The sequence below is a fragment of the Manis pentadactyla genome, chromosome 7, assembly GCF_030020395.1.
Source record: "Manis pentadactyla isolate mManPen7 chromosome 7, mManPen7.hap1, whole genome shotgun sequence".
Classification (NCBI taxonomy): domain Eukaryota; kingdom Metazoa; phylum Chordata; class Mammalia; order Pholidota; family Manidae; genus Manis; species Manis pentadactyla.
Genome location: NC_080025.1, coordinates 87,984,632 through 88,003,671, shown reverse-complemented (window position 1 = coordinate 88,003,671; position 19,040 = coordinate 87,984,632). Strand labels below are relative to the sequence as shown.

At 34.7% G+C, this 19,040-nt stretch overlaps 1 protein-coding gene and 1 pseudogene across 1 annotated transcript in view; both read left to right on the top strand.

Moving 5' to 3' along the window:
- Positions 1–19,040, top strand: part of AGMO (alkylglycerol monooxygenase) — a 384,539-nt gene that overhangs the window by 308,511 nt on the left and 56,988 nt on the right. The gene's annotated exons all lie outside the window — the stretch shown is intronic.
- LOC118917029 (small ubiquitin-related modifier 2-like) lies at positions 13,435–15,872 on the top strand (annotated as a pseudogene).

The following is a 19,040-nucleotide window of genomic DNA, read 5'->3' as shown; positions in this document are numbered from 1 at the left end:
TAGGTTTCAAAGGTATCAGGTGGAGTTTTTTCGGTTTGGGCTTTCTCTACCCTCACATCGGGTGGAAGGAGTTTTGACAATAATTGGTCCCCATCAGAATTGTTATGGTATGGAGAGTGTGATTTTTTACTATGCTTATTACAGAGGGGTGTGATTTTTTACTATATAATGTATTTGGGGTAAAGTTTGTGTCAGTTTCTCCTCCATGTTGGAACTAGCCAGTTTTGGCCAGTCTGCTATCTACATTCGCTGCCCACATCCCTCCAGAACAGCTTGCACCTGTGTATGGAGAATGTAAGCAGGCATCAGACCAAACTCTCCCTTCCTGTCCCTACTTGTGTATGGCTATCTACCTACTGTAAAATTTGCATTGACTTATATTCATATTTCAGGAATATATAATCTGTGATAATAGTATTACAAGGTTTCCTTTTGCATGTGATGAATAGAATTTTCCAAAGCAACTTTTTGTCTATATTTCTCTAAACTTATGTGTATGTAAGCTTGTATTTATGTAGACATATGTACCTGCATTATATTTAACCACAAATATTTAAATTTTAAAAGATAAATAAAATATATTATGTGCACCATCTGAGGACCCTAAGCAAATTTGTAAAATCATCTGGCTTGCACATAGGGTGATATTCTAAGCACTAGAGGAATTGCTGAAATCCAGAAAATTCATAAAACCTATGCTTGTGGTAGGTGAGAATGAATGGAATTCACTGTCAGTAAAACAACTAAATTAGGTTAAATGACTCTATTTCTGAATGGATGATTTTCTAGCTCTTCTTTCTTAAAAAAAACCCTGGGCAAAAACTAAGTTAAAAGTATAGATTCCTGAACCACTTATCCAGAGTTAAGTGGTTCAGGATATATGGGCCTCAGAAATCTCTGTTTAAACCATTATTTGAGTGAATTTTTTAAAATCATTACAGAAGATTAGAAATATTGACATAAGTAAATTATTTTTTGGGGTTTTCTCTAAGTGATCTGGTAAAATAGAATGTGGCTATATCTAATCTACTCTATCTACATGGAATTCACCCCATCTTTATATGAAATCATGATATGAACCAACTTCGTGGTGGCTTAATTAGTCTGCATAAATATATACAAGCCCAATCTCATCTCCTTATATACAGGATAAGTAATGCTCAGAACAATTGAAAGCACACAGGAACCATTGAACTGAGTCTTGTCATAAGATAATAATAAATGCATTTAATTATCCTCTCTCCTGAACATTTTGTGGCTTTTATTTAATCCAACAGTTCCTTAATATATAACAGAAAATTTTTTCTGGGCTCCCTCACCTTAAACAACTATTAATATTGAGATCAATGCTTTAAGAAACAAATTTTGGAAAATGCTAGAATAAAAAATATTCTTACATGTGATGACATAACAATCAACTAAAAGTGAAAAATTCAGACAAAAGTATTGTCATGTGGATCTCTAATTAACAAAGTGATATCCATTTGTCTACCTTTTATTATAGTAAATTTTAGCATAGGGTAATTTCTGTTTCAACTAATCAATAAATGAGGCACTAAAAATGTCTGTTTTAAATACTAAGATCTGGTACTTTTCTTTCTTTGAATTACTTTTAGGCACATTTTATTTCCCAAGGTTGTCAGTAGAATCTAGTAACAAATTTTTCATAGATACACCATGAATCAACATACATTCTTTAAGAAATATTGTAGATTCAATGGGGTCTATATGTCAAATGCTCTTGTAAATTTCTTTTTCAGAGATTATGTATTCTTGGTGGGCCACAAAGCGTGTATTACCAAAGTAATGGCTAAACCAAAGTTAGAGGAGTAAAACTGTATACTTACAGTGAATACAAATATATCTATAAATATATATGATTAAATATTGTTCCTAAAAGTGTGCTACTGTCTAACCCCATATACAAAAGTAAATTCGAAATGGATCAAAGACCTGAATGTAAGTCATGAAACCATAAAACTCTTAGAAAAAAGAATAGGCAAAAATCTTTTGGGCATAAACATGAGTGACTTCTTCATGAACATATATCCCCAGGCAAGGGAAACAAAAGCAAAAATGAACAAGTGGGACTATATCAAACTAAAAATCTTCTTCAGCAAAGGACACCATCAATAGAACAAAAAGGTAGGCTACAGTATGGGAGAATATATTCATAAATGATAGATCCGATAAAGGGTTTACATCCAAAATATATAAAGAGCTCACACACCTCAACAAACAAAAAGCAAATAATTCAATTAAAAAATGGGCAGAGGAGCTGAACAGACAGTTCTCCAAAGAAGAAATTCAGATGGCCAACAGACACATGAAAAGATGCTCCACATCGCTAGTCATCAGAGAAATGCAAATTAAAACCACAATGAGATATCACCTCACATCACTAAGGATCGCCACCATCCAAAAGACAAACAACAACAAATGTTGGCGAGGTTGTGGAGAAAGGGGAACCCTCCTACACTGCTGGTGGGAATGTAAATTAGTTCAACCATTGTGGAAAGCAGTATGGAGGTTCCTCAAAAAGCTCAAAATAGATATACCATTTGACCCAGGAATTCCACTTCTAGGAATTTCCCCTAAGAATGCAGCAGCCCAGTTTGAAAAAGACAGATGCACCCCTATGTTTATCGCAGCACAATTTACAATAGCCAAGAAATGGAAGCAACCTAAATGTCCATCAGTAGATGAATGGCTAAAGAAGATGTGGTACATATACACAATGGAATATTATTCAGCCATAAGAAGAAAACAAATCCTACCATTTGCAACAACATGGATGGAGCTAGAGGGTATTATGCTCAGTGAAATAAACCAGGCAGAGAAAGGCAAGTACCAAATGATTTCACTCATATGTGGAATATAAGAACAAAGAAAAACTGAAGCAACAAAACAGCAGCAGAATCACAGAACCCAAGAATGGACTAACAGTTACCAAAGGGAAAGGAACTGGGGAGTATGGGAGGGAAGGGAGGGATAAGGGCAGGGAAAAACAAAGGGGGCATTACGATTAGCATGTATAGTGCATGGGGGCACGGGGAGGGCTGTGCAACACAGAGAAGACAAGTAGTGATTTTACAGCATCTTACTATGCTGATGCACAGTGACTGTAATGGGGTGGGGGGGCATGGTGAATGGGGGAGCCTAGTAAACAATGTTCTTCATGTAATTGTAGATTAATGATAACAAAATTTTAAAAAGTGTGCTACTATTTCAAAAAGCAAACTCAGAATCTCAACCATAGAGACAACTGTATTTTAAAATTCTGTAACAAATACTTTGTCATTGAGTTTTATGAAGGAATATAATTAATACTCTTGAAAAATCTACTTTATGCAACTGGTTGAAAGATGAAATAAAGTTTTTTGATATAATGCAAAATAGTGAGACAGTTTTTAATTATTGTAATTATGAATCCAAGTAAATTACTTTGTATATGGAGATACAGTATTAAAATATTGAGTTTTTTGTAAATAAAAAGAATGAAGCAACTCTTCCATAACTCTTAAGATTCAACAATAGGAAAAGAAAATATAAAGAGTGAATACAAAAATATTTCAGATTGAGCCAAAAGTGTCAGGTAATAGAGAAACAACACACTTAGCAGATCTCTGACTACCAGAGTTTTGGATCAACTCCCAGCTTTAGAAGTTGGATGAAACTGGTGTGCTGTTTGCCAAAACTGATGGAGGCTCTAAAATTGTTTAAAAAAAAGAAGTTGTTTATAAAGAAATGTTCTTTCTTCCCCATACATAATTTTTCTTTTTTTTTTCTAGGATGGTTTAATTCCTAAAACCTATTACTATAGGTACATTTTCATAATTTATTTTGAAGGTGTGTAAAAATGACAAAATTAAATTTAAAAAAATGTGCATCAGAATCTTTATGAAAGCCCAAAAAAATTTCAGATATATAAGGATGAAAAATAGGATCCCCATTCCTCTTCCATGTCTAAATTCTTTAAAAAGTAAATATGTATATAGATTTGAATGCAAGGGACTTTGCCTTTATGAATTAATAGAATTGTTCATCCCTTCCTCCTTAAGAGAAACAAAAAAGAAATTAAGGCACAATTGAGGAGAAACAAATGCCTCGTGATAATAAATGAGTCCCAAACACAATTCCGATTCTCCATATAAACTTGGCTGAGCAGAATTTTACCTTATGTCATATATTTTAAGTTTTTAAAATAGGGAAACTAATTCAAAGTTTACAAAGGACTATGCTTAAAGACTGGTACTGTATTTCTATAATTTAAAATATAAGTTAATGAAAATTGATTTTTTTTTCAAATTTGTCATTTTTGAAAAGTAACAAGTAAGTATTCCAGTTATATTGAATGAGACTCCAGATTCCCATAGCACTTAGAAAATATATATCATGGATATTTAACTACTGAATGACTGAAAATGCCAGTAAGTAAAGGACAGGAATTCTGAGAAAGACCTTTTTTATACTGAAAACACATTTGATAAAGTATGAACGAGATTTAACGTACATAAAATTATTTTAACTGTGTTAAAATGCACCCAAAAGTATTTATTGATGCCAGTGTAGACATCTGATAACTCAATGGAATATTTTGAAAAGTTCTAGTACCTACTTATATAAGTATTAGATACATGCATATTGCTGACAGGTTCTCAGCATTTTTTGCATCAAGTTGATATAATTCACATTTAGAGTATTTATAATCTCAAAATCTTATTTATAAATGTTCTCACCTTTTCAGAAATTGGCTAAAACCTATCATGATACAAAATAGGGAATATAATCTTTCTTGTGCATGGTATAGGACCGAATTATGAATTGTCTTGAGAACCGACCAGAGAACTTCAAAGTTAATGTCTTATGTTCTTGAATAGGGCAAATGACTTTCTGAAAATGCTGCACTGTCTGATAAGAAGGAAATTTTAGTGGCAAAGAAAATAGGAGTAAGAATATCATATATGGGACTTTTATAAATTTATAGCGATAGAAGTCATGAGATAGTGTTGGCTGAGTTACCTTGTTTCCAATGTTTTAATACTAATAATTTTTGCTCAGAGTTAAATGTTTTGAAAAGCTTGTTTTAAAAATCAATTTATTAAGTAATATGTTTGCTATTTTTTTATTATTTGGTAATTATATACCAAGTTGTTATAATTACAGGCCTCTCCAAAACCAAACAAATGAATAAACAAGAAAGATACTTGTTAATTGTTTAATCATATGGAATACATGTATACATTTCCATTAAGTTTTTTGAAATACTGAAAACATACAGTAGATACTCAGTTAAATCTTCAAAGACTACTAGAACACTTTGGATTCCATGTTGGATTGAGGAGAGGGCACAGATGACATGGAGAGATTGAAGAAAATCTGATTTTGACACAAGTGATCTTGAGAGGGAATGAGAAGAAAGGATAAAAAAGGTAGAATGTTAGTTCCTTAAGGAAATGTAAGAGATAATCTGGATGCAAGTCCTAGACATACATATGAGGCAACTGAGAATTCATGAGATTAGAGTGTTTTCTTTTCTCATCATAATTGACAATAGGCAACTAAAAAAGGAAAGTGATGGGACTCCTGTTGTCAGAGATTCAGAAATTTATATTCCTCTAGGTATGATCATATCAATGTTTCTTTTCAGAAAAAACAGGTTTTTTAATGTCACACGACTTATGAATAGCAACCATATAATTGTGCAATGAGTGTTTGGTTATTTTGTGGTAGATAACATAGAAATTTAATTTAGAATAAATGTAACAGATTGTTTCTATTTAATATATATCGTTAACTCTGGCATTATCACAGACTTGTTACTGAGATTTTTTCATATTACTCAGTATTGGAAATATTTATAATATCTTGGAATACATTGCTTTAGCATTTTTGACTCAGGCATGATGAAATTTTGACCTTCCATTTTGATGTTTTTCCCTTTAGTTTGTGTAATCACTGCTCTTAAATGTTGACAATTTCTGTGTCTGAGTGTGTGTGCACCCATTTTTATCTTCTACTTCTGATTGAAATAGATAAAGAGGAAGTTGTGTGTCCTTCTTGTTGAGAATATAGTGCCATGATGAGCTACTAACAAAAAGTGGGTGTGGGAAAAACAAGTGAATTGTTGTACAGAACTGTATCATCCAATTTGTCCCCAAATAACTATCTGACAATTAGTAAAATATTGAATGAAACAACTATAGATTGGTTTAGATGACATAGTTGTTGGAATATCCCAATGTAATGTCCTGATGTCTTTGTGCCTTTGAAGATGATTATGATTTAAGAAGAAATTCCCCTTCTTTCATGACATATTTGAAAATACTTTGAGTTCACTTTCTAAGTCTTTTCCATTGAATGAGTCCAGCTATTTTTAATGTATAGAAAACATTTCAATGTGATTAATGTATTCCACTATTATTATCTATTGTGCATTTTTCCAAGAACCAAGAGAAATAATTTTTTTCCAAAGTGAAAAAATAATGAGGATTTTTTTGCAAATGTTTTCAACTACATCTCAAGGGATTTCCACTTCATGAGACATAAACTCCCACTTACTAAACTTTTCTGAAACAAAGTAAGCACCTCTAATAGAACAATTTTATTCAAGAGGTCAAAGAAGGAATGTTTTCCATTTTCTCTAAGTTCGCTACCCTTAGGTGATAGTGTTCACAAAAGTAAAGGTTACTATCAATCTCATGTTTTAGACATGAGATTTCCAAAATTGGCTAGTCTAGTTTATTATTGATTGTAGTAGACTCTTTGTTTCTTTGGATACTTTGGTGCCATCCATGTATATTTTGTCACATGTCAGATACATGTGATTATCTGAGTTTTTGAAAGACTTAATCATGAGACAAATGTATATGAAAGAATAATAGAGAAATAATTTTATTTATAAAATTTATGTTAGTGGGGAGAATGATTTCATAAAAACTCATGCAGGAAATCTATGTTCAAAAAGTCTTTTTCTCTCTTCTAAGGAGATGAGACTTCTCTAAGGTATTTTTGTGAAGCTGTGAGCTCCTGAGAAAAAATCTGAAAATGACAAACACTGATCAGAGGACAAATAGAAAAAGAAGTAGCAATAAGCCGTATGGGTAGAGAAATGAATCACAGTCCAGAGGGAAAAGACTTTGTTTAGCAAAAATTTAATATGAGAGTTACAAGGACGAAAACTTCCATAATAATTACTCTTTTGAAGTTAATTAAAATTACTTTTTAAATAAGGATCAGAAGGGTAATCAGTGCTGAACTGTCCATTAAAAAATCTGCCTTATTACATTCAATACTAATTAATACCCAAGTAAAGGCTCAATGATGAATTGATCCAAAGTGCCTTTTTTTAAAATGAAATTTCAAGTAGTTTTTGGCTGGTGCCATCCATTTCTTTGGTTTTATTGCAAACAATTTAAGATAGAGTGTATGCCAATTATTTCATAATGGAGAAGCTCTTTTTATGCCATTTTGAGTGAGTTATGATGTGTGATTAAAGCAGTTAAAAGATATCTTTTAAGCTTTCCTAAAATTACCATTTGGAAAAGGATAATCATCAGTCTTTTAAAAGGCTGTATTTCAGTGATTTTAGATGCATACATATATTAATTAATATAACCCTAGAATATTTTTTGCTTTCTTCTCTTTTATTATATAGTAAACCTTCACTTAATTTATTCTTTTAACCTTTGATTCTGTTTTATTCCTCCCTCTTTTCTGAATAATAATAACCTGTATGGCAATGTGACATTTCATCATTTAATTCACAAACAATCTCTGTGTTTTCTTGATGTTATGCCTACCAGTGGAAACTACTGGAAAGCATTCATGTTAAATCTGCTAGGATCTAATTTTTTGTTTTAAAATAAATAAGCTAATAAAGATTGCAGAAAATGTAACCAGGTGGAAACAGGAATTTTGTAACAAACATACAAAAAAATAAAATGCTAGTAGAATCAGTATTTTTAAATGCAGAAAATTAATTAGCAGATATATTATGTAGGTGATTTGAGCACTTAGAAATTAAAGAAAAGAAAAAAGGGAAGAGCAATAAAGCACAAATAGTATACAAAGTCTTTAACTGGAAAAATATCTCAGACTGCACATAATCTATATCCACTTCAAAACTTCATTTCAGTTTGTATGCTTCAAAATTAGAAGCTATGAAGAAGTAGAAATATATGACTTATAGTGAAAGATGATACCTTAACTTTTCTAAAATTCTAACCTAAAATAACACCTTGATACTAGGAATTTATGAGGATAGTCTAAATCATATTGTTTTAAGATGACAGTGTAGTTAGGAATGTTATAAATTTAATGAAGAGTGGAGAATCATGTGCTTTTACTATTCTGAGTGTTTATATTATGCTAAACAGATCATTCAAAATATAGTTATGATTTGGGGTATGTGATTGGGTGTGGTACTAAACAGCAGCTTTGTTTTAGCATGAATTGTTAAATGGATGGTAATCGCCACTGCCCACACCAGTTGTACACAGAAGTTCTGTAAAGTAGGGTGGAAGCATATGATTTCACTTTAGAGGGAACAACCATTGGAAGCTTCCTCCCTTTTTCTTCTTCCTCTCTGCACCCACCCAGGCGGGCTTTTAATTGCCTTTCACATTACTGTAACTTTTTGAACAGATAGTATTTCAGATAACTTATGTTTTAAGTAAAATGTAACATCCTTTGGATCACTTATTCTTGTTACACTGGATTTTCATGAAAAGTTTTGTACCACAAAAACTATATTTCTTCATGGGACTTTGTATGTAAATAAGTTGGAAGCTTTGGGGGATTGCTTCTCTTTTTCTGATATTTCTCCTTTTAAATTAATATATACTGATATTACTGATATATATATACTTCATCACCCATTTGTACATTCAACCATTGATTATTGAGCATTTGTGACTTATGAGACATGGTGTTCAATATAAACTTTTTATACATGGTACCTGCTCATGAAATTTAGAGTTTACTATGAAAAGTAAAGTGAATGAAGATGTACATGTTGTTCTAGAAGGACATAGGAGGATCACTAGCCTAGACTGGGAGGGCTGTGGAAAACTTGTTAGAGGAAATTATATTAAAAGCTAAGAAATGAAGGGGTCTTAGCTAATGAGATGGATGATAAGGATTATGGAACCAGGGAAGTCCAAAAAGTGTTTAGGGAAAAGAGTGCATATTTGTTAAGATTAGAAGACAAAAAAAACATGGCTGGAGTTTTCAGAGAACTTAAAGTACTTCAGTACACTTAGTGTATAGTATGGCAGTGGCAGTGTGGTAGGAGTTGAGGTTGGAAATGTAAGCATGTGTTGGATTGTGTTGGATTATTTAAACCATGGGGTTTGGACTTTAACCTGAAAGAGTTAAAAACCTTTAAAATAATTTAAGGGAGTGATTTCCACATTCATGGTTGCTTTGTAAAAATATTGCTGTGTTGTGCTATGAGGAATGGATTGGTAGGTTCAAGGGACATTGTGAAATGTAGTATCTGAACACGTCAATCTGAACATTCCCTTCACTTTCTTGTTCAAGTAAAACCAGGCACTGCCATGGGGACACTGATTCACCCAGATCCCTGTCCAGCACTGGCTCTTTGTTCTTCCACATCAATTGGATCAGTGGGTCTAGAGGTGATATACATGATTTCTTTGCCCTTCACTGCCCCTTGAGCCCATTTTCTCTCTCCTGCATAAAAACACTCAGCTTTGTATTTCATATTATAAGATTATCTAAAACACTTCTCCTCACAGTTGCCCTCTTCCAGGTCACCAGGATATGCTCCCTCATTTCTTAATGGTTTTTAGCTCCCAGCTATGTTCAGTCTACCAATAACTTCTTAACTAAATACTGAAAATTTTTAATATGCATGTACATGTTCTTTCCAAATCTCTGAACTGCTCTTTTCCAATGATGCAGCCCTGCACACTACCTTAACACTCCAATGTGTATGTATATCAAGGACCTGTCATTACCAATAAGCACTGATAGTTCCAAATTCTCCATCTCATACATCCTGCTCACTGACCACCACCTCATATTTTATGGGCGTACTACCTCCAGTATAGCAATATATATTTTCCCACTGAACTGTGGCACTGAACTGTGGCCTGTTCATTATCTTCACATCCCTGATACCCCCGCCTCCCCTCCTCATTCAGCATAAATCCCATGGTCAGTCATTATAATCACCACTTTATTCGTTTGCTTCTTTTACTTTGTCACAGTACTTTGCAAAACTCCAATCCTGGTTAATTCCAAATCTTCACCTATTCCATGCCTGCACCTGACCAGCTGATTGTGGACAGAGAGAGAGAAAAAAAAGGAAAGCATAATACCATCCTGACTCATTTCACTTCAGATTCACGATCATGAAATGAAAGTTGATCCGTCTCCCTGCCCAGAAAGCATTCTCCCTTTGCCATCCATTCTCTCTCCCATTCTTCTAGGTGATTATTGTACATCATCTAGTTTCTACTTGAGCTAATAGCCACTCTGTATCTTCATTCCTAGCTGATAGTCTTACTCCCTGTCTAACAAAATTGAAGCAATAAGGAAAGAACATTGGTAAACTCCTACCTTCCAGCATTGGCATCCCCAAACTCTGCTACCTCTCCTGGTCTAAGAAATGTACTTCCTTTGTTCCTACCCAGGCCTTTGTTTTTGGGAAGACCACATCCTTTCTCATGTACACGAAAATATCACTTTGGTGATTCTTCTCTCTCTATTCAACATTGTGAATTTTCTTTAACAATTGTGATAACAAACTAATCTTCGCTCTTCATCCTGAGCTACTGTGAATTTATTAAATTTTATCTTACTACTCTTCTGAATCTATTTTTATGAAGTTTATCAATGACTTCTACTGAATTCAGGGTTCTCAATTTATTTTATCTCTGAGCAACATTTGACACAGTGGATCACATCCTCTTCCGAGAAGCATACTCTTAGCTAGCTCTCTGTGTGCCACAGCCTCTTGATCTGTGTTCTAACTCACTGGTTCCCTTTTCTTAGTCTCTGTTGTTGGTTCCTTCTTTTCCGAAACCACTTAGCCTTGGACTGTTCTGGTGTTCAGTCCATGGTTTCCTTCCTCAATGTTCCCTCCCATGGTAAATTTATCCAGCCTCACAGTTTTAAACACCTAAATGTATCATCCAGGCTGTGCTTCTCCTCTGAACTAATGATGTGACAATACTGACTCAACCCTCCAGTTGTATGCTAACAGACATTTCAAGGGTCACATGTCCTTAACTGAGCTTCTGATACTCATCACCATGAAAAACAAACTAAAGCAAAGCAAGACAAATTAGCTGTTCACTCACAGTTTTCTCCATCTTGGTTATTCCTGCTCAAATCCTTGCAGTATTCTTGAGTCTTTTCCTTACAGCCCATATTTAATTAATCTGGAATTCCTGTTGGCTGTAGCTTCAAAACATAACTACAATCTAACCACTTCTCACCACTTCCACTCTCACTCACTCTGATCCAAGTCATGATCATCTCTCACCTAGATTATTATGTAGCCCCCTAACTGGTCTCTTTTATTACTATTTTGATCTCCTGTAGCCAATTCTCAATACACCAGCTAGTACAAAGCTATTAAAATGTTAACTCACAGCATGTCATTTTGTTCAAACCCTCTAATTATTGTGTCTCCACTTCAAAATCTCAAAGTACTTAACTATAGCTTATAAATTCCTCCATACCTTTCTCTCTTTTTCTCCTCTTACTTTCTCCCTTTCAGCCAGTGCTACACTGGCTACCTGTTAGTCCTAAAATATCCTGGGGGCATCCCCACTTCAGGATTGTTTCGTTGTTCCCTGTGCTACAAATGCTCTTCACCCTGAGAACCACATGACATTTGAGCATCTTGTTAATGGGACCTGCATTGATGTATTTGTTATCTATTGCTGTATAACAGTACTATACAAATTTAGCATCTTAAAATAACACACATTTGTTTCTTACAGTTTCTGTGAGTCAGGAGGTCAGTAATGGCTTAGCTGTGTCCTCTGCAAGACCGACATAAAGCTTCAGGGCTGCAGTCACATCTGAGGCTTTACTGAGGACAGAGCTACGTCCTTACTCACATGGTTATTGGCAACATTCAATTCCTCAGGGGCTGTTGGAGCAAGAGACTCATTTCCTCGCCTGAAGTCTGCCCTCTGTCCCTTTCCATACAGACCTTCCTGACATGGCCACTGTCTTCCTTAATGCCAGAAATGGAAAGGCATTAAAATCACATGTAATATGATCACAGAAGTGACACCATGAAATCTTTGGCATATTGCATTTGCTATAAAGGTCGCAGGCTCCACCCACACTCAAGGTGAGAGTTATCACAAGATAACAGTACCAGAAGGTAAAGACCATGGAGTCCATCCTAGAGTAGATCCATCACACTTAACTACCATATAAAATATTGTAACCATCTTGAACTTCTAATCCTTCTTATCCTCTTCAAGTTCCTTTTCTCCATAATATGTACAATCTAACATATTGTGTAATTTATGTTTTCATTGTAATTATTGTGAGCAAAAGAGTTAACAAAACTCTTTCCCCACTGCCTGGAAATCAGGTCCACTGTTAAACTCCTGGCTCTGTTTCCCTGAAAAGACCTAAAGATGGTGTCAAGTACATTATGAAACATTATTGCTAATAATGGCCCTTGACTGATAACATTCCATCAGATTGGGAGGGAATATGAATGAACTATAAACCTCCTGAAGACATCAGACTTGGGCCTCTCTGTATATCTTGAGTCTTGTAACTAGTGTATCCCTTGCAGGGGACACTAAAATTTATACTTGTGGAATTGCTGAAGACACATTTATACCTGCCAGGCACGATGTTTTAAGGGCTGGCCAGCAGTCCCTGCAGCTGCCTGTGCGGACCTCCTTATGCCCCAGCCGCCTGCAGTGTGTCTGCTGCAGGGACTCTGTGGGAGGAATGCCTGGCCTGCCCTTCCAGCTGTGGCCTTGTCCTGTGTCCTTCAGTGTAAACTGGGCAGTCCCTGAGTCAGAATGTTCTATAGAGATAAAAGGGCCCCTGGTAGGTTTTATAATTGTTATCTGTTTCCCTTTCTAGAACATTAATTCCACAAGGCCAAGGACTTTTGACTATTTTTGTTCTCCAATAGCTCTGGTAATACCACTGTCTCTGTTCCTTCAGCTCAGGGATGTGGTAGCATCCTTTCTGTGCTGACTCACTCTTTCCCACTTGGCCTCATACAGCTATTTCATCACAGATAGAGCGAGTTTCCTGTGTCAAATTCCCTCTGTTTTAATTACTCAGGATAGTTTTTATTTTCCCAGTAAGTACCTGATTGGTTAAACCCATGGCTTCTGATTGAGTTCAAAATTCCAATTTCCTTTGAAACTCTAATTGACTCATATTTAGCCAATTGTCCACACAAATTTGTCAGCTATGAACACAGAAACAGAGCCATCCATTATGGAAATGAGTGATGGAAAGAGTGAAGAGCTGTATCGCAAAGAAAGAGACAGGTGTTGTTAGCTGTTTGGGGATAATTAATATTCTAATTGAGCTGTCAGATATGTTAATACGTTCAAGCAAAACACGGCCAGATGAAAGGCACATAGATATATGTGCGACAGACTTTGTTGGCTTAGTAACAATTTTTCTGTGTAAGAAATTTACACACAAATCCTTCATTTTCTCCTCTGACTGTGCTTTGTCTCTTTGACCCTGCAGTCAAATTCAGAGGTGAAGCTTTTCAGATTTTTTTCAAGTGGTCATCTCAGAAGTTTCTTCAACCTCAGATTTATATCTGCAAATCAATTCTGTGGTATAAATCAGTGTATGTGAGATTCAGTCCTTTTAGGCTCATTTCCATCCAAGCCTTCCACTTACTGGGATATATCAAAGCATCAGACAGTCTGAATAATGGTTGAATGATATCAGACTTTGGTTCTACCTATTACAGAATAAACAGATAATTAATTTTGTATCTCCTATGAGTTTCACAAATGCAGAATAACTTTAATACAGTGTGCCTTAAATTTTCAACTGTATGAGTCTGATTCCTTAACCAGAAAATTTAGCCACTCCTTAAGTGTTTTAGGATTCTTTCTGTAATATTGGGAATAATCCCAGTAAATACTTTTTGATAACCAACTTGACCATTAAGAAAAACTAGTAGATTGTGGTGGTTTAAAAGAGAACTTCACAGATGTTGTTCCCCAGAGCTCCCCTAGAGGAGCCTAGGTCAGTCAAAGAATATGAATGTTGGACTTTAGTTAATAATCACTTTAAAAATTGAGGTAACAGCACAATTATATTAAATTGTTGAAGGCTTTATCTACAATTACTAAAAGATTGAGCACATACTCATGAGGGAAATGCAATCACTTGTCTCCTAGTCTGGAATAAATACTGACAGACACAAATTTGTGAAAAGGCTGTCCATCAAAAGATACACTCTAAGTCAAAATTTAAAAACCTTTTCTTTGGACAGTTCCTAAGAGAAATTGCGATATACGTCTAAAGTTCTCAAGCTAAATTTTTGAGTCCATTAAACCTATGATATTAGCTCATAATTCTTTCTTAATTTCACATCTGGGGAAAATGTTTTGAGAGAGGGAGTTCCCTACCCCTCGCCCAGGAGTGAGTATGGCTCCAGGAAGTTTTGTGTAGTACACGTAGCTTCGCTCTTACATCTCACCACCTCTGTTCTGTTCCCCTATTCACAACTCTGTTACTCTTTTAAACACCCACGGCCTTCATACTAACCTAAACCCTGCTCTAAAACACTCTACTAAGGTCTGTCTTCAGATGAGGATGGTTCTCATGGAAAAGTGTGTCATGCTTCAAAATGACTTTTTTACTTTTTATTTTATTTTTAAATGTACTCGTATCCTGTTTAAAACTGTCATTTCTTCAACATAATATATATGGGCTGGCAGGAAAACAGGAACAAATTAGTATATTGCATATTCAAAAAAAGTAAATATTTTTGCATGTTTCTATAGGTATTCTAATCTTATAGAGGTCCTTATTAAATCATATAAATTTATCCTCAACTTTGTATGCTTCCCTTAGTTACATTATTCTTCTTGCCCTATCTTCACACAAGAATAAGCCACACTCTCTGTCACCTACTTCTTTACTCCTAAACCCACTGCAGTTTGAATTTTACTCATCTTTCTTCATTGATATTATCATTAAGATCAGCAATAACTTTCAAGCAGATGGATTCTGTGGCCTTTATTCAGCTCTCTCATAACTGTTCTGAAGTTTCTCACAGAGTTCAATACTAACTCTTCTTTGGAAAACCAACATCTTTCTCTTGGTTTCTGTGACACCTAATGCTTGTCTTATTTCTCTGGACAATCCTTCATAATCTTATAGGTTCTTGATGTCTTAAATTTTTTAAAAATCTTAATTGCTACAAAAATAGAGATAGAACACATCATAAATATTCAGTCACTAAATTGATGTTTTCACTAAGGATACAGAAAGGTGTATTCTCCTCTTACCAGAGAGCTCCTGGTGCTGCCTGTATGCTCATTCCCTGTGAACCTGGTACCTGGCAGCTGAGGAGACGCCAACGCTTGCCACGGCTGATGAAAAGCCCAAGGAAGGAGTCAAGGCTGAGAACAACAACCATATTAATTTGACGGTGGCGGTGCAAAATTGTTCTGTGGTGCAATTTAAGATTAAGAGGCATACACCACTAGTAAATTAATGAAAGCCTATTGTGAATGACAGGGTTTGTCAGGAGGCAGATTGGATCCCGATTTGATGGGCAGCCAATCAATGGAACAGACACACCTGCACAGCCAGAAATAAAGCATGAAGATACAATTGATGGGCTCCAGCAACAGACAGGAGGTGTCTCCTAGAAAGGGAACCTGCTATTCTACTTCCAGAACTCAGTTTCTCCCAACCAAGAAGATGTTCTCAATTAGAAAACTGCGATTTGTTTCCACCACTTCCTGACTACTACAGTATAGTTTTCTCTGTTCTTTCATTTTCCCCTTCCCATTCCTTTATTGTACAGAGAGTAACTGTGTTTGTGCACAGGTATATTGCATTTTTTAAACTAAATAGCCAGTGGTGCATTTTGATTGAATTCAAATGTAGATGAGATGGGGAAAAAATTCTGGTTCTGTGAAAATATCCCTTTTCTCCATTAGTACCATGTTCATTCAGCTCTTACCTTTATATTCCAGTGAGTTATTCTACTCTTACTGTTTAACAACAACAAAAAAGGAACAACATGAAAAACTTTGCATACTTGTTCAGTTGGAGAGTTTTAATGCTTTTCATTTATCATGGTAAAACCAAGGACAATTTTAATAACTTTTTTATATAGCTGTTACATGCAGGGCAATCTGCCTTTAAGAAGGGATAAATTACACTAAAAGAAATTAATCCTAGATAGTTTTCCCTTCAGATCAAGCCTCTTGTTGTTTAAATAAACTTCTCATTAAAAAAAAAAAAGAGCTTGAAGTCTAGTGAAGAAATGAGACAATAAAACAGGACATTTTAATACAATGTGGGAAAATGGGAGTATCAAGCTGTCCCCATAGTTAAAGTTCTTGCATGCCTTTGCAGTTTAATGCCTTTGCAGGACTCCTGAGACAACCATCCCATAACATTTGCCTATTCATTCAGCACTTTTTCTTGACACTGCCCCAGATTCTGTCATTGTTGTGGCCTAGAAATAGCCATAAGACAGTATGTGTCTTGTGTGTCATCACTCTCAAATACAGTGTCATTAATTGCTTGCAGCACTCATTCCTACTGAAACTATATTAGTAGCAGCTACAAAATTTCTACGTTTAGAGGATGGAACTGAAGCCTCAGAAGATACCTCTTGGCCCTACCAGTGGTCTAGTGGGAGTGGAAATTTTTCTTAACACAGCTATTTCCAATTAAAGGCAGTTGATGTTCAAGTTCAAACTCCTTGCCATCCCTGTTCTACCGAATCTATTTTAAAATACATATTTGTTGTATCTTTCCACCTCTCCATGAGACTTCATGATCATTCCTTAACTGCCTCCTCTGTGATCTGTGTGGCCCTCATTCAATCCTATATTTTGAAGGCAAGAAAAATTTCATTAACATAATCCTCAGAGGAAAAGAATTGTTTGTTGACTAGGATCTGAACTGAAAAGGGAAAAAAAATACATACATATTATTCTACATCACGGACCACGTGACACTTCTTTATAACATGTGTATGCTCTTTGTCCCCACAGTAGCTAATGATTTTCCTGCCCACTTACGTATGGTCTGCATTCATAATTTGATTTTTTTCTGTTTGGAACATTATTTTACTGCTCTTCTTGGCTAATTCCTTCCTTCTGTTTAAAAGTTCAGCCTTCCAGTTATTCTAGGAAGCTTTCTTCAAACTCCTTCTCCCCTCATCCTGTTCTCTGGCAGAGAGGAATTTGTCCTTCACCCACTTTGTATACTCTTCTATCAAAGCAACCTTTGGGTTGTCATTTATATCTCTACCACTACCATTAACCTCAATTTTGTGTCTCTTATCACTGATGTCTAGTATGATTTGGCATATAATGAAATTTTTATTGAATGAAATAATGAGTAATTCTTTAACTGATAGTGTATAAAGTAATAAAATCGAGTAAAAACCTGTGGTCATGTTGGGAAAAATATTTTATTATTACATTTCAAATATACCCCTTTCCTTTATATGTGTACATAGTATATTCCAATTACAATAGGACTGTGTAAGTGTGAGGGTGTCTGTGGATGTGCAGGGTAATGAGAATATGGCTTTGGTGGTGAATGGTAATAAGACGTTTATGTGTGAGAGGTGTCCAAGTTATATGCATTAATAAAATGACTATAATTATAATTTGGGGACTATCATTGCTTCATCATATTTCATCTTTCAACATTTGAAATGAATTTTAAATAAATACATTTTCCATTTGAATAAAAGGACAATATTCTATCTAAACACTATTAATTCCACTTATACTTTTTTGCTTTCTGAAATTAGGTCAAATATGAGAAATTTGAATAAAAGTAATTTCTCCGTAGATATGATAGATAGGAGTACAGATCACATGATAATTAGGCACACAGATTTTGCAGTTAGATTAGGTTCAGAACCCAGCCACTTATCTGTAAGACCCTGAATAAGCTAAGTGATCTTTTGTTGGCTCCCAATGATCATCTTTAAAATAAGGATAACAATGGCACCTATCCTATAATTTTGTTGTAGGAACAAACAGATGATTCATGTTAAGGCTTTGGCACAGTACTTGCACATACTGCTCAATATATATTAGCTACTGGTATCAATAGGATAAAAATGTAATCCACAGTATATATTACTTCCTACCTTCTCTGATAGCTCTGATTACCATATTGCATTGATTTATTTCCCCTGCCACCTCTTAAAGACTCTTGCTTATGTAAAATTTTCCAAGCCTTTCATGCCAAAACTTTTACTTTAAATTCTATTCAAAATGTAAATTAAGAGTAAGGGGTCATTATGAAGCAACAGCCTTCACTTATTTTATTAACTCCTAAATATCTCTCTGAAGAGAAATAAATAATGTTTCTTCCAAGAAACAATTCAGCCAAGTTAATAAGCTCGAAGTACCAAATTAAACTTTCACTACTATGTTTAGTTTATTCAAATACAACACTTCTGAAAATATTTTCATTGGTATTCTCATCTGGCAAATATAATACTTATTATAGAAAATTTTTTTTTTAATTTGAAAATTAAAAAAAGATCACCTTGTAGTTCCATCAGCCAAATAAAACAGCAGTTAACAACAGTACTCATGTACTAACCTTTCAGTATTTTATGTACTTCTACTCATGTTTGTATACATAGTAAGATTATATTAAACATAGTTTTAATCTCTTTTCAACTTGGAAATGTATTGAGAATATAGGTATATGTAATTGTATCAGTTTAAATAACTGCCTAGCATTTATTTGTATTGACAAGCTATTTCTCCAGTATTGGTCATTTAAGTTGTCTATCAATTTCCTTAGTATGAACAGTGCTGTGAGATTAC